The sequence below is a fragment of the Lissotriton vulgaris genome, chromosome 8 (genome assembly GCF_964263255.1).
Source record: "Lissotriton vulgaris chromosome 8, aLisVul1.2, whole genome shotgun sequence".
NCBI lineage: Eukaryota > Metazoa > Chordata > Amphibia > Caudata > Salamandridae > Lissotriton > Lissotriton vulgaris.
In genome coordinates this window covers 629,902,751-629,928,008 of record NC_141696.1, presented here as the reverse complement: position 1 = coordinate 629,928,008, position 25,258 = coordinate 629,902,751, and the positions used below count along the sequence as shown (strand labels likewise).

General features: G+C 49.0%; 1 protein-coding gene across 1 annotated transcript in view; it reads right to left on the bottom strand.

Moving 5' to 3' along the window:
- The window catches only part of LOC147697825 (organic solute transporter subunit alpha-like), an 876,545-nt gene that overhangs the window by 432,363 nt on the left and 418,924 nt on the right, over positions 1-25,258 (bottom strand). The gene's annotated exons all lie outside the window — the stretch shown is intronic.

The window sequence follows — 25,258 nt, the reverse complement described above, 5'->3', positions numbered from 1 at the left end:
AACCTCGCCAACCTCGGACTGAAGCAACTCGTCACAAAGCCCACCCACTCCCCCGGCCACAGGCTCGACCCCGTCTTCTCCAGAAGTCTGCACGTCTCCTTCAGCCACACCACCAAACTCCTCTGGACCTACCACCGCTGCATCCGTTTCGCCTTCCAGAAACCCATCACACACCACTGCACCCAACAGATCCCCCCCCGCTGCTGGAGCAAAATCACCGAAGACCAACTACACGCAAACCTCGCTCTCAGCCCACCCACCGAACCCTCCAACACCGATGACGCTGCCCACAGCCTCAGACGCTGGATCGAGGACTGCGCCAACACCCTCGCCCCGCTGAAGAAACCCCCCACAGAGACACCAGCAAGAGGACTAGCTGGTTCACCGCAGAATTCGTAGACTCCAAGCAAGCCTGCCGGAAACTAGAGAAGAAATGTCACAGTGAACAAACTCCGGACAGCCACGCAGCACACAAGGACGCCATCCGCAACCACCACCACCTCATCAGGGTGCCCAAGAGGACCTCCTTCAAAGACCTCCTCGACAACAATGCACACAATAGCAATGAGCTCTTCAACATCGTGATGGAACTCTCCAACCCCAGCTCCAACACCAACAACATCCTGCCGTCGCAAGCCCTGTGCGACTCCCTTGCCACCTTCTTCCACCGCAAGATAGCAGACATCCACAACAGCTTCAACACCCAGACAGCCCCAACAGTCAGCAACACACCAGACCCTCCGCACACCATCGACCACAACCCCCTGCTATCCTGGGCCAGCGTGAGCATCGATGACACCATCAAGACCATGCGAACAATCCACTTCGGCTCTCCGTCAGACCCATTCCCGCACCACGTCTTCAACAGAGCAAGCAGCTCCATCGCACCCCACCGGCGCAACGCCATCAATCTCTCCCTCGAGGCTGCGACCTTCCCAGAAATCTGGAAACACGCCGAGATCAAAGCCCTACTCAAAAAACCTAAGGCAGAACCAAGAGACCTCAAGAACTTCCGGCCCATCTCTCTGCTCCCCTTCCCGGCCAAGGTAATCGAGAAAACCCTCAACAGATAGCTAACCTGATACCTCGAAGAAAACAGAATCCTGGACCCTTCCCAGTCAGGGTTCCGCAGCAACCACAGCACCGAGACTGCCCTCATCGCCGCCACCGACGACATCAGGACCCTGCTGGACAATGGCGAGACCGCAGCACTCATCCTCCTAGACCTCTCTGCCGCCTTCAACACCGTCAGCCACCGCACACTACGCACAACCCTCCACGCCACAGGGATTTGAGACAAGGCTCTGAATTGGACCACCTCCTTCCTCTTCAGCAGAACCCAGAGCGTCTGCCTCCCCCCATTCCGTTCCGAAGCCTCCAAGATCATCTGCAGCGTACCCCAGGGATCCTCCCTCAGCCCGACGTTGTTCAACACTTACATGGCCCCGCTCGCACTTGTAGCCCGACAGCACGACCTCTATATAATCTCCTACGCCGACTACACTCAGCTGATCCTCTCCCTCACCAAGGACCCCATCACCGCCAAAGCCAAGCTCCACAAAGGAATGAAGCCCGTCGCCGACTGGATGAAGACCAGCCGTCTGAAGCTGAACTCGGACAAGACAGAGGTCCTCATCCTCGGCTCCAACTCTTTAGCCTGGGATGACTCGTGGTGGCCGACGGCACTGGGCAGACCCGACACCCACCGACCACGCACCCAACCAGGGAATCATCCTCGACTCAACTCTCTCAATGACCAAGCAAGTCAACGCTGTCTCCTCCTCCTGCTTCAACACCCTCCGCATGCTCTGCAAGATCTACAGATGGATCCCAACCGATACAAGAAGGACAGTCATCCAGGCCCTCGTCAGCAGCAGACTCGACTACGGAAATGCCCTCTACGCGGGAGCCCCGACCAAGCTCATCAAAGGACTACAACGCATCCAAAACGCCTCGGCACAACTTATCCTCGACTTACCACGCCACGGCCACATCACCCCCACCTGAGAAACCTGCACTGGCTCCCCGGCAACAAGAGGATATCATTCAAGCTCCTCACCCACGCACACAAGTCACTCCACAAGAAAGGCCCAGCCTACCTCAACAGACAGCTCTCCTTCTACATCCCCAACCGCCAGCTACGCTCCACCAACCTCTCACTCGCCACCATCCTGCGCATCCAAAGAACAACCACTGGTGGGAGATCCTTCTCCCACCTCGCCACCAAGACATTGAACACCCTCCCACTTAGCCTACGACAGACCCAAGACCTTCTGCCCTTCAGGAGGATACTCAAGACCTGGCTGTTTTATCAGTAGTGCCCCCCCCCCCCCCCCCCCAACCCCCAACCGCCTTGAGACCCTCGCGGGTATGCAGAGCGCTTTACAAATGATTGATTGATTGAGTGATTGATTCCTAAATTCTGGAAATGGGACATGGTCATACTTAGTTAAGCTGGAGCCACTGGCTTCAGCCTTTGAAGACATTCTGGGGGTGTGTGGTGTCTGCACCTACCTACTCTAGTGGGACTACTACACTCTCTCTTGAGTTGTAGAAAGGGTGTGCTAGACCCTTGACACATAACTCTAAGTTCAGTAGAACTTACTTTATTCTAAACTTGATTTATATGTTCCTATGTACCTATAGTGGTTTTCAGTTAGTCACTCAATGAGATTATCAGGCAAAGCAATAGCAAGCTTGAATCCCACTGCTGCCATCATTGTGAGCAGTTGGCCTGGCATATGCTCTCCATTAGTTCTAGTGGCCACCTTGCACCAGTCCAAATAACCCTTATTGATGATAGGTTTAAAGTCAACCTTTATTGAAAGCTATCCTAGTGGTAGCTATGGAGAGCAGCCTTCAGGCTAAGTCTTGAAGGAGTGTAAAGCAGCTTGGTTTACCAGATTGTAATCTCTTGAATGTCTAAATGAAAGGAGAACCACACCAGGTATATATAAAATATATGTATTTATTACTAAACACTCTCTAGTAATCTCTTTATGAGATTACAGAGCAAGGTACACAGTTTAAATGCAATAGAACTTCAGTAAGTAGCACAATATACACTGGGCCCGGGGGATGGGGACCAAACCATATATTAAGAAAGTGGTATAAGAACCACGACTTGACACAAGGCCTAGAGCCTGTAGAATCGCTGGGACCCCAAGGAACCACTCAAGGTAGTGACATAGGCGACCCACGGGGGACGTGTGCAGTGTGAGAACACAGCCGCGAGCTCCGTTAGCTTCTAAGAGGAAAGTCGGGGTTGAAATTTTAAAGATAAAGGACACTTAGGAGAGGACTTTGAGCAAACAACTTTAGACTTAAGGGGTTCAAGGGCCAATATCCATGGGAGCACCGGAGAACTCGAGTTACCTCACCCAGGGAAGCGGGGTGCATCGGTGTCAAATGGTGTCGGGAATCGTCGTTGATTTCAATGGCGATCTGCTGCAAAGTGCTCCTACCGTGGAGAAGAAAAGTGTCCGGTGTGATCCAAGTCTGATTCGAAGATATGAGGAACCTGAAAGCAGAGGGGACAGAGTCTGGGTCACTTGCCAGTGACCAGGGGCACGTGAGACGAATGCCCACCTATGTCGGGATATTCAGGTGCGAAGAGGTGAAGCTTCACTCTGCAGCAACGAGTTCCAAGAGGCGTTGATTACAAAAAGGAGCGGGATTTGAGCTGTCCCACGAAGGATGTTGAGTGCTGCAGCATCAGTGCTCAGATTGAACACAACAAGCCTTGGCAACAGCAACCCTTGCAGAAAAAGAAAAGATGCTTCGGTGTGGACCAGCATGGTCCAGGGGACTCCCCAAGCAATGGAAAGTCATGGCACGTCTTGAGCAACCAGGGAAGCCCAAGAAAAGTTAAAGTTACCTTCTCAGGGACCCACCAGTCGACGGACCAGGGATTGCGAAGGTACCTCGAGAGAAAATACAAAGGGCCGGCTCACGGAACACTCGCGGAGTGTAGGCCGGCAATCTTTAGTGGAATTGCTGCTTGGGGACTGGGCTACAAGTAGCCCAATGCACAGCCTCAAGGATTGTTGAGAAGCATATGCACTTGCAGTGGCTACGGGTCTCATTGTTGCTGGGGACTCGGGTCAGCCTCTGGGAAGTCTGGGAATCCACCTCCTGTGTCGCAAATTCTTCAGAACCTGGCGGGAGCTTCAGAGATGCAAACCGGTCAGATGCGTCTTTGGTGCCTGCCACGCAGGGGAGTAACTCCTTTACTCCAAGGGAGATCCTTCAGTCATTTAGTGCCTTGTAGATCGTTGAGGTTCCAGGATTCAGGATAAGAGTTTCGTCCAGGTTAATCTGAAGTCCTGTTCCCAGGGGTTCCTATCTTATACCCAAGGAAGGGGTGGGACAAACTCTGGGGACCCACCTACAGGAGGGTTTGGAAAGAGGGGTGGCTAGACCCATTTCCTTTGTCCAGTTTGGCACCAGAGCAGAGGGTGGTAGCCCCTGATACCGGTTTCAACTGAGTTATTCACAGGGGCACCAAATGTGCCCCTGGTGCTGACTTCAAAGCACTCTTGGAGTGCACCCACCCAGCCCCAATACACTAAAGCCTGTGTGGGAGGCAGTGACACCTCCCTGTGACAGGAAACCTATTGTCCGGGCCTCCCCTGCCGGAGTTTTGTCCAGCATCAGGAGGCCAGACTCGTGTCGGTGGCTGCAGGATCCATTTTGTGATGCCATGGTTCTGTTAAGCTGGTACCAGGTGTACCGGTGTGGCCATTTTTCTCCCTCTAGAAGGGTGGAATCATACCCTGGCCACCAGGACTGGCGGGGGGTATGATTCCAAGGTGTTTAACACCAAAAACAACATGTTTCCTTGCAGCCATTCCAAAGTTAGCATTTACCGCAAGGTTATAATGCACTTAAGAGTATATGGTCTGGCTGCATCACAGAACAACCCGGGAGAATAGATTTCGAAGGCTGCAGAGGGGCCCTGCTTATGCATGGGCACCCTCTCACACAAAACCCAGTACCTTGCCTTCAGGATTGATAAGGCCTGCCATAGGGGTGACTGATAGGTTTATATGTGTAGTGATAAAAGGTAGATATAGGGAACCTAAATCCAAGTAAGGGGTGCATACACCACCTTACACAGGCTGCTGTAGCAGACCTGTTGTGTAATTTGGAAGGCTGCCCAGGGTTGGCATAAAACATGCTACAGCCCTTGGTAGGCCTCTGGGGTACCTATGCCCTTGGTATCTAGTGTACCATATACTAGGAACTCATAAGGGTACCCCAGTAACCAAATTGGAGTGTACCTAAAGTACATGGAATCAATTTAAAAGAGAAAGCAGATAGGCTGGGGCCCTGAATAGCAGGAGCCCAGCCAAACTAAGTCAAAAACCATCAAAACACCAGGAAAAAGGGGGGCAACCATGCAAGTCAGATTCCACCTTCCTACATGTTCCACCCTTTTATGATTTTAACAAATCAAATAAAAGTATGTTATTCATTCAAGATGAATGAGGCTGAGGGTTATGGAACCTCTTTTTTTGGTCGAGAACCGTAGGCTGCGCTTGCGCAGTTCGGTCCGAACATTAAATGTTTTTTAGTTAGGGGCTTGGACCCGCCCCTCTTCTCCATTGGCTGGCCTCGTAAATGCTGGCCAGCATTGGAGGAGAGGGGCGTCACTCCCTTTAAGCCCCGTCTGTTTCGGATTCGGGGGCGTGTTGTTTGCGTTCTTTCTCACTGTGACGTCATATCCGTCACTCAACAAAAAAGACGCCCCTGATTCCGAAAATATCAGAGCTTTGCGGCAGCCATTTCTGCCCGACCGCGCAGAAATGCAAGGTGGGCTTTGGAACTGAGGAACCGGGTTGTAGCCTCAGCGTCGGCTCGCCACCCTATTATTCTGGGCAAATCCCTCCCCCTACCCAAAAACAAACAGCAACCTGATTGTGTCCTTGTGTAATTTATCTTTGCACATACTAGGACACGAGCGGATGATATACATGTGCAGTGTTCTCCCGCGAGATTACGTACTTTGCACTTTAATCCCAGTTCCTTGCACAAGAAGGCATATCCCCGGTTTCTCAAGTGGACCCCATGGCCCTATCTTAGACGCGCTTACAATCCGCAGTCAAATAAAGCTGCTGCAGGTGGGATCGGTAAGGGTCAAATCACAGCCCAACAAGAAATGTGCCCACATCATACTTATGCGGCTATTCCTCCGAAGACTTCCCGCGTTGTGTAAAACCACAAAAATCAATAATATGTGTATTAAATAGCGCCTATTGTTGGCACTTATAGCTCTTGAAGTGCTGCACACAATACAGGCTCGTCAACGGGCACAGAGTAAAGGAGGGCATCTCGCTGCCCCTCCCTCTAGGATAAACAAACTATCCTTAAATGACTGCTCGAGCCTCAGCGGTGGTGGAGATTAGAGCCCTGCAGCCATCAGTAAGCTCATCCCAGCGGGTGGGAGGGCGGGCGAGCGCGGTGTTCTGCGGGTGGAGGATAAGCGGGGAGCGATGGCTAGGCTCATCCCGGGAAAGGCTGTGCGGGGCAGGCGCATTCTGCAAAGCCCTGCGTCACCCGCAGCACCCCAAGCATAAAGCTACTCCACTTACCTTATACACCAGATTAACCCACCCAAATTTACCAGAGTATACACCAGGCATTCCGCATATGGAGTTACATCTCACGCCACTGCTGGTCTTACACCCTGCATATGTCCCACATTTTACCCGACATATCAGCCTCTCTCATGCTACCTCACCCCGCTGCTCGCCCCAGTGATTGTGGGATCTTACACCAGCACATCAATCCAGTCTCACCTCACAGATCCAATACCCCACCTCACCACACAGCTTACCCGTCAAACCTGCAGATCACCCGTCAAACCTGCAGCTCACCCGTCAAACCTACAGCTCACCTTACACTTCGAAACCCGGAGACCAAATTGTGATCTATCACCTATGAGCTGCGGAACCCACCAAACACATCTCACCCACTCACCCACAGCTCACTCACCCGCAGCCCACCCCACATATCATCTCGAGACACGTCAACTCACCCCACCGACCTAGACGCAGCTCATTCCGCACCACGTCTCTCACACAACCCACAGGCCTCATACACTACGCAAGTCACTTTAACAGCCATATATAATCCCTCTCTCCGCTGAGGGGCGTAGCTATTATCAGTGCAGAAGGTGCAGTGGCACCATGGTCTTAGGAAGGGGAAAGGCCGATGCATGGCCGCACACCGCACGTCACGCACTGCGCTCTCCGCATTTCCCGCCAGAGCCCGGTGTCACGCATGCGGTGCCAGTGGAAACCAACGCCTGGCTGCCCTGCCGCTGTATGATAAAAATGTTTTTCGAGAACCATGGTGCTTTCCTGAAGTCTATCTCTTGCTGCGTTTTCAATTTTGACAGATTACACCTATTGCCAAAAAGCCACGGCTGGGGAAAAGCACATAAAAAAGAAGAGGGACGAGAGGGGCGCGTCGCGCATGCTGTCTGGAACCCCCAAACCCTCGCAAATCCATCCCAACCACCCCCGTCTCAAGAGCGGAGCGGTGTCATAAAGCTGCAGCCTGTAGGTGAAGGAGTTCAGCAGCCAATCGGAAGTTGGCGTCCCTCCCCTCTGCACGCCGATTGGTCAGGGTCAGGCCCCCTGCTTTCCTACCAGTTAGACCTGTTGGTGCTGTGCCCTGGCAGTGACAGTGCTGTGCCAGGATCGCTCGACTGCTGACCCTGCTCCGTGTCCGACCTGGTGACCCACCCTGCACCCGCTCTGCATGGCCCCCGGTCTCTACATGGCTTCTGTCCAGCTGGGAGTGAAAGCCGAGGAGTCCCCCACCCTGAACAAGCCCAGGATGCAGCCGGGCCTGAGCCCGCGGGCGGATGAGGAGCCGGACAAGCCTAAACCTGCACCCATCCTGCCCTTCAGCGTGGAGGCGCTCATGGCCGACCGCCGGCCGGTCAGCAGGGACCGGGAGCAGTGCAGCCCGGCAGTGCCCCTCTGCCCGGACTCTCCCAGACCAGCCCCAAGATTCTTGGGCCGGACTCCCCTGGGTCCCCCCTCTCCGTCAGCAGACACTATTCTATGGGGGGGCTTCTGCATCTCCAGGAGGACGCGCTCATGAAGCCTGAGAGCCCAGAGGCGCCCAAGAGGATCCCCTGGGCGCAGAGCCCCAAGTTCTCTCCGCCCTCAGCAAGTAAGTGAGCCGTGAAAGTGAAACTCTGAGTCTCATACTTGTAAAGTGCAGGCGAGCTACCCTCACGGGGCTCCTCTCACTGGTTGGAGCAAATATTGTATATTGAGAAATGCATACCTGTGCCAAACTGCCCACCTGCCTTAGAAAACTATTCACGTTTCCTATAGTCCTATGTGTAGAGAACTATTAGCATCTATGTAGAAAACCATTTGTCTCTCTGCATACGCATACTGACCCAATACCATGTATACATATTGACCCCTATACCATGTGTGTACATACTGACCCCTATACCATGTGTATACATACCGACACCTAGACAAAACTGGTGGTCTGTGGCGCAGGTTCATGCTGACCTCGGAGAGACTGTAGCCCACTGGAAAGGCCGCGCCGTGGGGTGCCGCCCTCCCCCCACTGCCCCAGCACATTTGTTTCACCAAACCGATTGAAATCGTTACAGAAACAAATATGTGCCTTATCATTAGATGTGTGTGACATTATGCTATATCACCAGACACAATTGGATATATGTATGTGTATGAGTGTGGTTATTTGGCTGTGCCTAGAGATAACTATAGCTCTAACGATAAATGTAAAAATGTTGATTTATTTGTCTATATGTATACGCATATCAGTACATATACGACAGATACACTTTAGTATATACATGTGAAAAAGCTATACGCATATGACATATTACATATGCCCAATTATTTATATACATGTTCACAATTATAAGACGTGTGGGAGTGTGCATAAATATGTTCGTTGATTCTATGTGCGTGATGTGTGTATTTTTATAAAAACAAAGAGTAAATTATTAGTAAAGACCTACAGCCCCAATAATGATGAGTTTGTTTCTGTTTGCCATGTGAAGTTCCTTAAAACGCGGTTTGTAATTCCGTCGAAAGCAGTGCCCTTCGCCCGGATGAATAACGCACTGTCAGTGATGCTTGTTAGTGTTTTCACATTCACTGCCCCCGGGTCCCTGTGAAAATGTACGCAAAGCAGGCAGGCAGCAAAAGACGCTTCCAGCCCGGGGGCGACAGAAGGGAAGGGGCCCCGGCTCCACCTGCGCACCAGCAGCACTGCCGCATTCCCGTGCCCGGGCTGGCACCTTGCGCTCACACAGGGGCAGTGGTTCAACCACCCGCCGTCCAAAGCGAGGGCACAGGATGTGCGCGGGCTCTGCCCTTGGCTGACCTGTGCCACGCTTGGCGCTGGATGTGGTTGAAAGAGTTCCAGACTGCTCCCCGCGGGACACCCCCCCATCCATCCTCCCGCCCATGAACCGTGTCTCATATAAGCTGGTGGGAAAGCATCGCCAACATCCTGGATAGCAGTGGAACTGAGTGGGAAACGCAAAAAATCAAAACCAAGAAATGCGGCCTCGCTGCTAGACCCCTGATATTGGCAATGTAAATGACAATGCCATTTATTTATGATTTAAAAAAAAAATGTCATGAGCAATGCCAATAGCTCTACCTTTAATAATGCCGAGACCATTGCATTGTAAATGCTTGTTTTCTTTGCACCCCGTTAACTAATCACCACAAAACTTTGCAGACCAAACCTTGCATCATTGCCAATGTAGACATAAGAATGGGTCTGCATGTTTCGTGGAGATTCTTCAAACTGTGACAAAGATATTAGCAACCAAAGATTTGAGGAATTCCTTTCTCTCTGAATCCGAATTATAATTATAGAGTGGCTACTGCCACTGTGTATTAAAGAATAGAAGGGAAGACAGGAATGAAACACAATTAGTTAAAACAAGGTAAGAAGAAGGATACAGTGGTATACAGGAGTGTCATAAATCTTGCAGGGAATAGCAGGCACATATAGTGTGAATAGGGAGTGACTGCAATTAAACTACATCTCCCATAAAACCTGAGGGGAGACGTTTTCTCTGTTGCTTGCCTGCAGCCTTTCCTATCTGCTACATAAGCCCCTCCTCATGTGGTGTCAGGTGCTTGTCACCTGGTATCGAAGTTTGTACTGACTGGAGCCTGAACTCTCTTGTTTTCACCTCGGCTGCTTCAGACAAGCCTGGCCACTTGTCTTCACGGATTCCAGGCGCTTCTGTGGTTTCCTCGTTTGTTTCTGGCAGATCGCATTCCACGCTGGATTGTTGCATTCTGACTCGCACTCAATAGCGAGCTAATAACAAGCATTTACAATGCAATGGTTTCGCCTTTGGAAAAGTTAGAGCTATTGGCATTGCTCATGACATTTCTTTTTTTTTTACTTATAAACAAACAACATTGTTATTTACATTGCCAACAGCTCTCGCAGCCCACACAGCTCTCGCAGCCCACACAGCTCTCGCAGCCCACACAGCTCTCACAGCCCATACTCGGGGTGACAAATGCAAAATGAACTACTGATGGACAGAATGCAGAACAATGTCATACATTCACCCCAGTACAGAGATCTGGGCCTAAATCCATCTTTTCTTTGCTCACCATGCCATTCCAGTTTGGACCAAGCCATATGCAAATCAGTCTTGACCCTGCCCCCAATGGGAACAGTCCAGCCATAACTGCCAGGCCTGCACTGCTCGGCCTGGATTCAGCGTTGCTCCTTCTGGGATCAGAGAGTGGTCAGAAAGGTGTGGAGCCGATGCCTCAGAGAAGGTTGGTGGCTTGTGTAAGGAGGGAACAGAGCAGAGCACTAGAAGTTTGTGTCTCTCACCTCACAGGGTGTGCGAGGAGCTGTTGGAGAAGCTGCACCTGGACATTGCCATGCTGAGTTTGATCTTCCGTAGTTTTGAGTTGACGTTGGCTCATTGGCTCTGGGACTTTTGGATACACCCGGTTTATTTCAGAATTGTGCTGGAGGGTAAACGTGGTTGCCATGTTCATGAAGTGTCTAGGATTTCCCCTAATCTCTAGATGCAAACCGATACGTGTTACCTACACATACTAGGGGATGCTGCAGACGATAGAGCAGCCCTCAGTAATGGTACCTCTGGTGCGCCTTTAGGCGTGTCTGCACTCCTCTCTTCGTTGTGCATGCAAGACCAGAAGATGCCACCATGAGCTAGTATAGGCACTGGCAGGTGCGTATTCCATATTCCTTAAACTTGGTTTTTAACCAACTCTGACGTGTTCTAGTATTCGTACATTTTGAATCTAGATTGAAGACTATTTGAAGGTACATTCTTTTCTTAACTTCTCTCTCACAAAACAAAGCTCGCTCTTACACAATACTTCTGAAATACCACATATCTTTATTAATACCTTCAAATGGCTCTCCAACGCACTAGGTCCAGCTAAAATCAATATTTTATGTTTTTGGAGAACTAATGTTATACCAGCGCTTAATTCCTGGCTTGCAGATTTGTATGATGTTGCTCATTTTGAGAAAATGTCATATAAACTAAATGGCAATTTACTTCGGTTTGATAATATATGGGGCCCTTCTTAGGTGTGTGGTGATTTTGACTCATTGTACTTCAGTGCCGATGGGTATGAATACAGGTTACGTCTGTTATATATTATTTGCATTTCATTTTCTCTTCCCTGTAATCATTCATTTAAAATTTAGAAATACAAAACAATGTGCAGTCACAACACTCTATGCTCAAAAACAATGCAAACGTCGCACAAAATACAGCCACAGTGCTGGCGAAGTTATTTGAAAGAGTACATCGCCCACACCAATATCCCGCATACTCACAGTGCACACGAACGCCACACCCCACATACACACAGTGCACACAACCCCACACCCTGCATACTCACGGTGCACTGAACCCCACCACCCGCATACACACTGTGCACACAAACGCCACACTGGCATACACACAGTGCACACAACCCCACACTCCGCATACACAGTGCACAGAATCCCACACCCCGCATACTCACAGTGCACTGAACCCCACACCCTGCAAACACACAGTGCACATAACCCCACACTCTGCATACACACAGTGCACATAACCCCACACTCTGCATACACACAGTGCACTGAACCCCCACACCCCGTATACACACTGTGCACACAACCCCACACTATGCATACTCACAGTGCACACAACCCCACACCTCGATACACACAGAGCACAACTCACTGTCAGTATACATGCTGTGTCGCAGGGTATTCGATCTGCCCATGTGCCCCCAATCTATGCACTCAGACTGGCCACAGTCTTTCTGTCTCTTTCTCTGCCCCTCTGCCGGTTGCCTCTCGCATTATCTACGTGTCTGTCAGCCTGCATGGCAGCTTCCTGCCCACCATCTTGCCGGTGTAACACTTTGCTAAGGGACGGCCCCGGGCTGCAAGTATGACTTCAGGGGCCAAGTGATTTAGGGTTCTGCGTCACGGAAGCATTAATAACCATGTTTGCAAGGAGCCTCAACAAAGACTGCAGCCCTGACCCCATGTACCTAAGTGAAGGTCTCATTAGCAAAACAATGCACAGCTGATCCGCGCGCCTCTCCCGCCTCGGACATCTGAGGTAATGCTGGACGCGAGTAGGCCAAGAACTGCAGGGGTAAAGCAGAGTTCAAGTCCGGGGATTGAAAACTGGGGTCACCTTTCCACAAACTAGTATGCGCGGTTTATTAATGGACACAAAATACAGCCACTCAGCACCATCAGACATGTGTACTCTCCATGGCTAAGCGTCCAGCTATACAATTTATATAATCTTGGATTTTCCTATTTTTTAAAAAAATGACAGCCCTCAAAGCCAAGAATGTCTGCGCTATAATAACCTACTTTACAGGCCAACAGCAACCACATGGATTTTCGGAACCCAGGTGGCTACATTTCGACAAGGCTACTTGTGAAATGAAGCCCTGTTTGACACCAAACATCTGGGCCGTGGGAGCAGTGTGTGAAAGTCTGCCGGGCGCTATCCTGCAGCCCTCCTCCAGGTTATCTACAACTCTTTCCAAGCACATAAGCAAAACACCCTCTGTAAAAACACACAGTGGTTTATTGAACATTTACAACGTTTACACCATCAAATATTAATTAAACTCCACATTTTAAGACGGAAGTGCACACAAATAAATCGCCTTCAAGACTAGAACATCACAACACAGAGGACAAAAAAACACAACTGGAGAACAGCAATACCAATGGGAACACTGCTCAGCGGGTCCGTCGCCGGCTGCTCTATTGATCCATCAATGTTTGTGTCCCGGGGGGCTGCTTCACTCACAGCCGCAGCCGGGAGCCCCTGGACCGCACGGGTGCAGGCCGGCCAGAGAGGCCCCTCGCTGGCCTCGGGGTGCGCCCTCTGTCTGTGCTCCCGGTGGGCTTCGCAGCAGGGCCGGGACCCCCGTCTATCCTCACCAGGCCTCTAGTCTGTGCTCAGGGGTTCTGCGGACATTGCACATAAATAAACCGGACGGTTCCGAACACTGAGGAGAGAGAGTGGTCCAGGGCTCTGGGGGGCATCTACCGGCCTGAGGGGCGCCGGGGGAGCCGTTCACAGGGTCACCCAATACTGACGAATGCATCCACGTTGTCTGCACGCAGGATTATTGCATTACATTATCTTTGTATGTGTGCGTGTACATCCACGTAAGTGTGTATATGTGTGTGTGCCTATATATATGTGCGTATATCTATTTATTTATTATATTTTGACAGGCAGAGATCATTTTATTAATTATATTTATGTATATAAGTACATTAATAAATAAAATACCATTCTCTGCGTGTCAAAATATAATAAATAAATAGATACACGAACGTATATATATATGCACAGACACATACACGCACACATATACACACTTACATGTGTGTACACGCACACATACAAAGATAATGTAATATAGTGATACTGAGAGAGAGAGAGAGAGAGAGAGAGACAGATAATTTGACCCCTGATCAGACAAATTAAAAAATTACCAAACCAAATCTGTTTCCGTAAAGGCACGCATGGCCACTATAAAGAGTTGTATGTAATGCGCATTTAAAAAAAATTTCAATCAATTGCTGCGTTTCGCATCCAGCCCAAAGAAGGCTCTGCTGAAATACGATCACTTCTGGGCGCTATAACCAGAGTGGTGCTCCCACACCATGACCTAAGGCTCTGGCAGTGCGCAGCAGGGGACGCTTATGAATTCACACGAAGCGTATCAGAAGGTGGGCGAAAATGTTGTGAGGGAAGGGGCCCCTCTTAAAGAGGACGAAGGTCTTGTTTTGGCCATATTTACCCCTCTCATCCTTACTCTTGGTGCAGCCAGTCCAGCCCTAGCCTATACTCCGGAGCCCAGGCCCCACTGCCCCCCTCGCTCCCGCACTCACCAGCTCCTTCTTGCGCTTGTCCTCCTTGCCGTCGGGCCGCTTGAGGTCGGCGCGGAAGGCCTCGGCCTCGCTCTGCTCGTCCTTGGCCAGCAGGTCCATGAGGTAGGCGATGTAGCTGGTGGCCAGGCGCAGCGTCTTGATCTTGGAGAGCTTGGTGTCGGCCGGCACGTTGGGGATGCACTCCCCCAGCACCTACGAGGACAGGGGGGGCGGGAGAGGACACGGACGGCGGGAGGGGGCGGGAGAGGACACGGACGGCGGGAGGGGGCGGGAGAGGACGAGGGGGGCGGGAGAGGACGAGGGGGGTGGGAGGGAGGCGGGAAACGTGCACAGGACAGCGAGGGGGGGGAGGGGGGACGGCGGGAGGAGGGACACAGAGGAAGGCAGGACAGCAGCAAGCACGGCCCGGCCGGACCAGATTCGGGGGCGTTCCGTGCTTTTGGCTGACGTAGCATGACGTATCCAAAAGCCAAAAATTCTCGGGAACGCCCCCGTATCTGGTCCGGCCATGACGGACGCCTCTCTGTTCCAATGGCTAGCCTCCATTTATGGAGCTAGCCAATGAAACAGAGGGGCGTATTCAAGGCACCCATACTGGAAACTACAGATTTCTCTGGGGGCGGAGCTAAAAGCTCCGTGCCCCAGGCGAAACCTAAAAAGGACTACGGGGGCGCGTAAGCATTTTGGTCTACATACTTCCGGCATCCTGATTCATTAGCACACAGATCAGCGCTGAACCTGAACACCCGACTCCTTTTTGGGTAAAACATTTATGTTGAACATTGGAGGCGCATGGAAGCGCTAATTTCTTATTTACTTTTATTTGTGCTGGAACGCATCTTTATGTGGCAGAATTAGAGCGTATCTACTTTCCTGGGGGACAGCGCATGGTGGCTCTTATTCACATAAATCTTCACACGCATGGAGGGCGCCCGGAGTTCAGAAGGCTTGTGATTCTGTGAACTCAACGACGTCCCTGAAATTAACTTTCCTATTTGGTTTCTATTTGGAGTCGAGCTGTTGAAAGGCTCGGATCGTTCTTAGTTTTGTGCCGGCAGTCTATTGGAGGAACCTTCCCAGTGGAAATCCATAAAGACACAGATGTGATCTTCATTGGGTTACCTATCTACAGATAAGTACTTGCTTATCAGTTACAAAGCATCTAAGTATGTCTCTGTGTTCAGAGGGAATATATCACTGAGGAAAGTGATCCAAAACTTTATTTATTTTCCTTTTTACTTTATTTTTGCTATCTTTGTGCCTTTATTGATGGTATACATGCAGCAGCTTAATTCAGTAAGTGTAATTCCTCGCATATTACATTGATAGTACTTGAAGTGGTATGTGATTTCATGTTTGATGTGATTATTTCTTATACAGGGAACACGGGCTACCAGTTGGAGTGAGGTCTGAACAATTTATTTATTTATTTATAGCATTTGTAAAGCGCTTCTGCAACCCTACGGGCATCCTGGCGCTGACAACAACTCCACAACTGCACTTCTTTGTGTTTCTAAGCTGCAGCATCTTTATTATTTCCTTTGTCCCTTTTTTCCCTTCCCCTGTTCTGGTGGCGTCTGCAGAGTTTTCCTATATACTCGCAGGTGTTTTCATAGAGAGGGAAGGAAAACTTGGCATCATTCATCGCTCCTGCTGTATCTGGCTGATCAGGTTAGTGGTAACATATGCACATGCCATGACAAGGAGGCAACATGGAGGGTAGAAGCAACCATAAACAAATATATTCAAATATAGGCACTACAAACCAGATGCAACAAGGGCCCTCAATCGACCAGGTGATCACATCTGCTCTTGGGAGACACCAAAAGTTCTATTTTCAACAGTGCTTTTTTAAGTTTTCCTACAAAAGAATGAGCCACCTCTGCCTGGACAAAACATGCTCTTCTAGTCAGCCCTCAGTAGAGTCAGATACTACAAGGAAGCACTAACCCCAAAAAAGCCCCAGTTCCTCTCCTATTGCCTGTAGATCCTTTCTTCATACCGACATTGGTCAGGTGAGATTGTGAAACAATAGAATACGTTTCCACCAATTTGAAGGGATTGTTTAAGGTTAGCTTTCAAACTTGACTCAACTACTTGTACTTTGCACCCAATCTACTTTACTGAGCTTTCCATTCCTATCGCTTAAGTTCAAGTTCAAGTTCAGGAATTTGTATAGCGCACTACTCACCCAGAGGGTCTCGAGGCGCTTGTGGGAGGGGGTGCATTATTTATCGAATAGCCAGGTTTTAAGTTCCTTTCTGAAGGAAATGTGGTTCTGTGTGAGGCGGAGGTGAGTGGGGAGAGAATTCCAGGTCTTGGCCGCCAGGTAGGCTAAGGATCTTCCTCCCATGGTGGATCTGTGGATGCGCGGAACTGCGGCGGGCGCTTGATTGGAGGATCTTAGTTGGAGGGTGGGTGTGTAGAAGGACAGTCGTGTGTTGAGGCATTCGGGTCCTAGTTTGTAGAGGGCCTTGTGTGCGTGGGTGAGGAGACGGAACGTTATTCTCTTGTTGACGGGAAGCCAGTGGAGGTCTTTCAGGTGGCCGGTAATGTGAGCTTGGCGAGGGATGTCCAATATGAGTCTGGCTGATGCATTTTGGATGCGTTGGAGTTTTTTCTGTAATTTGGCTGTGGTTCCGGCGTAGAGGGTGTTTCCATAGTCCAGTCGGCTAGTGACCAGTGCGTGGGTGACCGTCTTTCTTGTTTCGGTGGGGATCCAACTGAAGATTTTTTTGAGCATACGAAGTACGTTGAAGCAAGAGGATGAGACGGCGTTAACTTGTCTGGTCATCGAGAGGGAGTCTAGGATGAAGCCTAGGTTACGTGCGTGGTCTGTGGGTATGGGTGCTGTGCCCAGGGCCGATGGCCACCATGAGTCGTCCCAGGCAGAGGGGGAAGATCCTAGGATGAGAACTTCCGTTTTGTCTGAGTTAAGTTTTAGGCGGCTGTTTTTCATCCATTCGGCTACTTCTTTCATGCCTTCATGAAGATTGGTTTTGGCGGTGTTAGGGTCTTTGGTGAGGGAAAGGATCAGCTGGGTGTCACCAGCGTAGGAGATGATGTTGTGTTGTCGCGCGATGGATGCGAGGGGACTCATGTAAACGTTGAAGAGGGTGGGACTGAGTGATGATCCTTGTGGTACTCCGCAGATGACTTCGGTGGCCTCTGATTTGAATGGGGGGAGTCAGACTCTCTGGGTTCTCCCGGCGAGGAACGAGATGATCCAGTCCAAGGCTTTTCCTTGTATTCCGACGTTGCTGAGGCGTTGTATGAGGGTGCTATGACAGACTGTGTCGAAGGCGGCGGAGAGGTCGAGTAGGATGAGGGCAACTGTTTCTCCGTTGTCCAGTAGCGTTCGGATGTCGTCTGTCGCTGCAATGAGGGCGGTTTCGGTGCTGTGTTTGGCTCAAAAGCCGGACTGTGAAGAGTCGAGGGAGTTGCTGGATTCAAGGAAGGCGGCGAGCTGGCTATTGACGGCTTTCTCAATGACTTTGGCAGGGAATGGGAGGAGGGAAATGGGGCGGTAGTTCTTAAGTTCAGAGGGGTCTTCTGTGGGTTTCTTCAGGAGGGCGCTGAGTTCGGCGTGTTTCCAGCTTTCTGGGAAGGTAGCGGAGTTGAAGGAGCAATTGATGACATCACGGAGATGGGGTGCAGGGGTGTGGAATTTTTGTAAAACTGTACTTGTCCAAGGGACAAAGGGGTACAATAATCTTCTAGCCCTGTAAAGAAATCCACTTGTCCAACGTACTCTATAAAACTAAAAGATATAAGGACTAGCAAGAACTGATTACTAGTCCACTATAAAAGCCAAAGTAAACTTGATCACCTCTGTCTCTTTGCCCTTGCAAACTCTCTTATTATAAAGTATTATCTTCCACACTGTTTTCTTGATATCAGCAGTAAAACATTTGCCTTTCCAATAACTTGCCATACGGCCCATACCAATTCCACATCTTCATCATAGGGTTCATCACCCATCTGTTCTTTGCTCACAAGGCAATCACACACTTACTGTTAAAGTACACCACTCCCTTACTACACATATACCTTCACACTAAATTCATTGGAATGAATATTCGTCTCACTATCCATCCCATGACCACCTCTCCACTCCCTCATCACAGGCTGTGTATCCCTTGTACATTTTACAGCAGGTTCTCCTCCACTCTCAGAGGAGGTTTTTTTTTCCCCCTCCAGTTTCACCATAGGCTTCATCACTTCCAAACCCCTCTCTCATCTACTGCTGCTACCTTGCCTATGTTCATCACATTCTGCCGCCCAATTGGGGTGTACTCATCTAAGGGCTCTGAGCAACCCATTTACCTAAGCAGCCCACTTTGCTTCCTGCCTTCCATCAGCCATGCCAACTGCCCCCATAGTAACACTAGTAGTAAAGACATGTAAAGAGCAGCACAGGTCGAGGCATTTACAAGTAGACACTTTTTGTGCCCAGTGTATTGATGGCAACACAGTAATGGCAAAGCAAATGTATATGTTTCAGAAGGGCAATAGAAGGGAGTGGCGAGGAGCACAATGACTGGCCATGGAGGAAGGAGTCAAAATTGAGAAACCTGGACAGTACAGTTCTGAGAGTGGATATTTCAATAGCATAATACCCAAATCAATGAAGGGAATGTCATGAGACTTACATATAGCACTGAGGCAGACCTCAAGGGGCGAGGCTAGATTGAGGTGGAGAGAACAGACGCCTGAGCTGGGAATTATTGAAAGAATTACCAGGCAATATTCAAGAGAGGGGGCTGGCCGGGTATTAGGATAAGGATACCTGGAGAGGCCTGCAGCAAGATCCAAAAACTACATTGAGGAAGAATTGAGACAGAAGGGACCTAGTACTAGGAAAAGGCACACAGGTTCTGAAGGGAACCTTGGTGAATTCAAGGGCAAAAACAACAAAGGATGTTGTAGGGAAACGAGGCTGGCAAGAGAAATATAAAGGCAGCCAAACCATGGTGTCTAGTAAATAGAAGGTCCGATAATCTTAGGACAGAGGGAGAGCAGGTGACTTGATGACAGCACAAAGAAAGCAACCAGAGTTGTTTAGGCATAATCAGCAAATTGGCCATATGGCTTAGTGGGTTAAGATTTACTCCAGACAACTGCTGTTGTCTGCTCACTACTAGTTCAGATTCTGGCAATACTTTTTGCTTTCCCTCCATTTAAGGATATCAAATTGAGTACTATTACGTAAACAATAATCTCTATAATTTATAGTGCTAAAAACAGAAGATTATTAAGCACTATCAATAAAACCAAATTTTAGGGAGGAATGGGCTGCAGAAACAGAGGAATAGGTATAGGAAAAGTCAACAGTGATACAAAATAAAGTGGAAACTTTGCTGAAAGAGGAAAAGCTGGGTCAAGATCAGAGGGAGAAGTAATAGAGGGCATAGGTCATATAAGCACTGGGAAATCCCCTCTGGTGATTAGCAGCGCTGTACAAACTAACCCTAAATAAAATAATGTTAGCCAGATGAAGAGCAGATAAGTAGCCTGGAGGACATAGTGGGCAATGAGAGCTTTTGCTTGTGATCCAGTGAGGAAAGGTAGTCTACAGAAGAGGCAAAGTCAGAAAAGCAAATGTCTTTGTGAGCCAAAACTCCCTGCTCTTAACTTGAATGGTCATGAGCAGTTCTGAAATTGGAAAAACTTTACTTGGGAACCTTTAAATTACGGGTTCAAAGTGGGCAACAAATAGAGGATGAAATCACACGGGGCTGAGCCCTGAAAACCGTTCAACTTGTACATTTTTTTTTAAACTGGCACAAAAAAATGCCACTAAGGGGAAACATGACAGAAAATCTGTTTTGGCTTCATTGGTTACAACGTCTCTATTTTGAATATTGCATGGGGTCAAAGCACGTGCTGCAGCGAGCTCTGTGTGCCTGGTAAATCTCAGGGAATAATAATATTAACGGTAAGGAAACTCTGGTGGTTAAAGCAACTGCTGGAGAGATCTGTGTTTTATTAAGTCACAGTTTTGACGTATAAAGTGGTACAGAGGAGTAATGTGTCTCCTGCAAAGCACATCAGGTCACATGCAGATGACAGATTATTATATTGTGCAGACAGGGAAGTGGGCCACTGTTTTATTACTTGCAGTTCATAATTTGCATTCTTTCTAATATAGCACAGTGAGCTATGAACCGGCATCAAACACCTGCATGTAAACTGCAAGATATAGATTGAGAACAAACATGGTTCTAAACCCGTTATTATAAGGCTGCTAAGGTTTTTGGGAGCATTAATAAGTCAAGGTTATATTTTAAACCCCAACTTTGTATTTCTACCAGCTATACAATCTTGGCATATAATCCCTACCAGTAAAAACTATGTGTGACTCCTACACCTTGAAACCTTCTTTGTCTTATGCCTCATCATGTACATTGATTTACACTACACATTTATATGACTAATAGTCAGTGTATAATGTGTGTATGATTTAAAGCGCTCCGACACCCTACAGTGGGATGAGTAGCGCTATGAAAGTATTACATTAAAAACCAAGGAATTGCTATTTAAATTGTTATTCATGTAAATACTCATACATACTTATACATCAGACATTTTTACAGTGCATGCGTATGTTACATATAGGAGTTGCAGAAAATCAAAAACTAGCCTCCAAATTGTAGATTCTTTTAAATAAGTAATAACAAGCTGTGTGCCTTTGTTTCCCCGTTACTTTGACATTTAAGTAGGATCAAGATAGCATCCAGCCAGGATTATACTCTAACAGAAAGAGGGCTGATGGCACTTTAAACGTTCTCTCAGTTTTGGGCTCAAGAAGGAAGAGAATATTAGAAACCCTGGCAGGGCAGCCTCCGCCATACATCCTTCTAAGGTCGCTGAATAGTATCCTATTAAGTAGTGGTAAAGTCTCTTTTTATAAGCTTGTGAAGAGCACAAGTGAAGGCTGAAGCACTATAATATCAACAAGTACTGGCTAATAGGGAAGAACTAGTGAACGGCTGGGATACAGCAATATAGAATGTGGTGCTGAAAGTTCAGTGAGCGGTGGGATGAAGAGAGGCTGGGCACAAGCCACTGAAGGATTCCAAGCAGATATGGGGGCATTTGAGAACAGCCTGAGGTGGGAATTTGATTATGGTGTAGCATTAAGTAGAGGAGGTATTTAGAGAAAAGGATCCAAATACCTGAGAAAAGTGGAGGGAGAGGGAGCATAGGTTAGATTACTAGCGTTTGGCCATGGGAGCCTGATAATCCCCATGAGAGAATGGGCTCCGGCTCAGGATGAGTGAGCGACGCATGGTGAAACACAAATTGTAGCAGCTGATCAGTTAGGTTACTTGAACGGGAACAGAATACAGTGAAGTTATGAAACTGGGTAAGACCGGGAGAAGGAGGAATGCGCAGCTTGGTGGGCACAGTGGGTGCACTTACCACCACCATCGAGTTCCCCGTGAAGAAAGGAAGGAATGGTACTCTTTCAGTACCACCTCCACTTGGAAATAAATGCCTTTGAGACGAGGTGGTAAAAGAAGCGTTGAGCATTGCTGCCTGCTTCTTTGTTGGGACTTGGTTCCTACTAGTTGAGTTTTTGGCGCTTTTCGTAAGTGCCTCATGTGAGCTCCTGCCGTGCACTGGGCAGGCATGTATTTTTTTATCAACCTTGACACTGTTAATCTCTAGCTGTCTGAGGTGGAGGCCCACATCCTTTCACACATCACTTTGTCTCTGCTGCTCCGTATGAGTCAATCTGGATGCCCCTGAAAACTGCTGGAGCCATAAATGTCAACAGACCCAATTCAGACAGGAGACTCCTGGTTTAAACTGTTTTATTTTTAGCAGTGTGCTGCTTGAAAATGCCTCTGCTTCAATGAAGGTTTATGGACAAAATATAGTCTCACGATCTTTTTTTATTTATTTTAAATCGCCCTCTTTATAATTTGCAAATGTTAGCATGTATGTTCGAAGCCATGTTGAGGAGTTCACATAATAACAGTTACTTGTGCATTGCTTACTATCGGTCGGCTCATCGTTATGCCAGCAGGGCAGGTGAAGTGATGATGGGCCCCTTGTGCTCCTTATTCTAATCTCCTGTTTTTTTAGCCCAGTCTGTGTGCGCCAGGTGTTCTCCTATAGTACTCCAACTATCCAACACAAATACGTGTAATTCTTACCTGCAGGGCCGGACTGGCATTTGCGGGCACCGGGCATTTCCCCGGTGGGCTGGAGGGGTGGGGGCCGGTTTTGTGGCCGCAGGGGGCCGCTTTTCTTACAGAGTGCCGGTTTTGTAGCAGCGCTTCAAAATCGGACCTCTGTAAGAAAAGCGGTAGCAGCGCTTTGTGGGTAACAACCCCCTCCCCTCCCGTTACCAGGGCCGGTGGAGAAGCAACCTGCCAGTGCTGGTTGCTGGTCTCAGTCCGGCCCCGCTTACCTGCAGGGCTGTGACCTGACAGGTGCCCCGTATCTCTTATCGCTGCCATAAATGTTTCTACAAGCACCTTATATTCGGACTTCTGAGCCTCGTACAGAAATGAATAAATCTATTCCTCTGGACAGAAAGGGCTTTCCTGTGGAAAATGGCGTCACAAATGACAGCATGCCATCTTTCTGCACAGTAAATAGAGGAATGTCGCAGCGGGTCCCTGAATCAGGAACTTTAGAACGCTGTACATTACTGGTTTTCAGGCTCTTTGGTGTTATTTCATGCGGAGCTGACTTCATGGGCTTTTAAGCAGTGAGGCATCTGTGTGTGTTTTGTTAAACAAGTACATCGTATATCCTTAACCTTTTACGTAATTGATGGCATCCAGGGTCACCACATCCTCCTTGTTCAGCTACCCTCAATCTGAGCTCGCAGGGCTCCTCTGACTACTTTTTCCGAGAATTTGCGTACGCAGCATGCCTGTCCACTCTTAAGGACTCATAACGCCGCGGGACATGCACCTTCTGACCCCGCACACACAGGTCTTTACCACTGCAGTAGAAACCGCACGGCACCACAAGTGGCATGTTTTTATTGTTTCATCAAGAGCACACGTGCAGCAACTTAGAGCACCCGGAAGCAGAACTAATATGGAAGCCGACATCGCTCACTGGCATCCTGGCAGTGTGAGGTCTCCGCCTCTCTGATTGACGGTGAGCACCAATTTGCTCACAGCTGCAGCCAGGCTTAGCTTGGTTACCGTAATTACCTACAAAAAGGCGCATGTACTAAGATTTAAGATTCCGATTAGAAATAACAAGTATGTAATTATATTAGACGCACAAGGGTTACAGAGAATGCCTACTTGCCCGGAGGACTAAGTAGACAATAAAACTTCTTGTCCGCAACAAGAATCCTCATGTCCAGGGCGTCGGGTGATACAATTCTGCTTTGTTGAAGATGTGGTGGGGACAGGGGTCGGTTGGCGAACCTGAATGGATGGAGTTCATTAGGCGGATGGTGTCTTCAGTGGTGATTGGGTTCCAGGCGCTAAGGTTGTTAGAGAGCGGTTCAGGTTCGGAGGTGGGTGGAGTGGACTGTTCTTTGGAAATGTTCTTAAAGCTATTATGTATGTCGGCGATTTTGTTGTAGAAGAAAGAGGATAACGAGTCGCAGAGGTCTTGGGAGGGAGTAATGTCGTTTGAGGCTGCGGTGGGGTTGGTAAATTCTTTGACGATGTTGAAAAGTTCCTTGCTGTTATGGGCATTGTTGTTGAGTCGATCCTTGAATGCTGATTTCTTGGTGGATCGGATCAATTGGTGGTGTTTGCGGGTGGCTGCCTTGAAGGTGGTCAGGTTGTCAGTGGTTGGGTTTTTTATCCATGTTTTTTCGAGAGTACGGCATAGTTTCTTGAATTTCTTAAGGTCATCGTTGAACCAGGGGGCCTTTTTGCTACCTTGTTTGATCTGGTGGTTTTTCAAGGGTGCTAATTCGTCAACGCTGTGAGTGATCCATTGTTTGAGTTTGGTGGCAGCTTCGTTTGGGTCCGATGAGAGGGCGGGAGGGTTTTGAGTGAGCGATGTGAGGAGTTGGTCGGTGGTGATTTTGTTCCAGTTTCTTCAAGGAATAGGTTGTGGATCGTGGTAGTTTTGTAGCTGAAGTGAACACAGCTGTGGTCCGTCCAATGGAGAGCTGTGGTATGATCGAAGGAGATGTGTTTGCAGGAGGTGAAGACAGAGTCGAGCGTATGTCCGGCTACATGGGTGGGGGCGTCAACAAGTTGTTTGAGTCCGAGATTGGCCAGGTTGTCCAAAAGGGTGGTGGTGTTGCTGTTGTTTTTCTTTTCTAGGTGGAAGTTGAAGTCTCCCAGTAGAATGTAGTTCTCGGAGGGGAGGGCATGTGGGCTGATGAAGTCAGTGATGTCTTCGCTGAATTGTTTACGGGTTCCTGGTGGTCTGTAGATGAGGGTGCCTCTAAGTGTGGTCCTGGGGTTGGTGTGGATCTGGAAGTGGAGGTGTTCGGCGGTTGCAAGGTTATCGTCGAAGCTGGTCGTGATTCTGATGGTGTTCTTATGGACGATGGCGATGCCTCCTCCTGTTTGGTTGGTGCGGTCTTTTCGGATGATCTTGTAAGCGTCCGGGATGGCTATGGCAATGTCGGGTGCTGATGATGCGTTCATCCAGGTTTCTGTAAGGAAAGCGATGTCCGGTGACGCAGTGTCGAGTAGGTCCCAGAGTTCAGTGGCGTGTCTGTGGACCGAGCGGGTGTTCAGCAGGATGCACTTCAGGTGGTTAGAGTCGGAGCTGTGTTTGGAGGAAGTGGATTTGGTGTGGGTCTTGATGCAGGCGAACTTGCAGGAGTGGCAGGTGAAGGGACCGTGGGTAC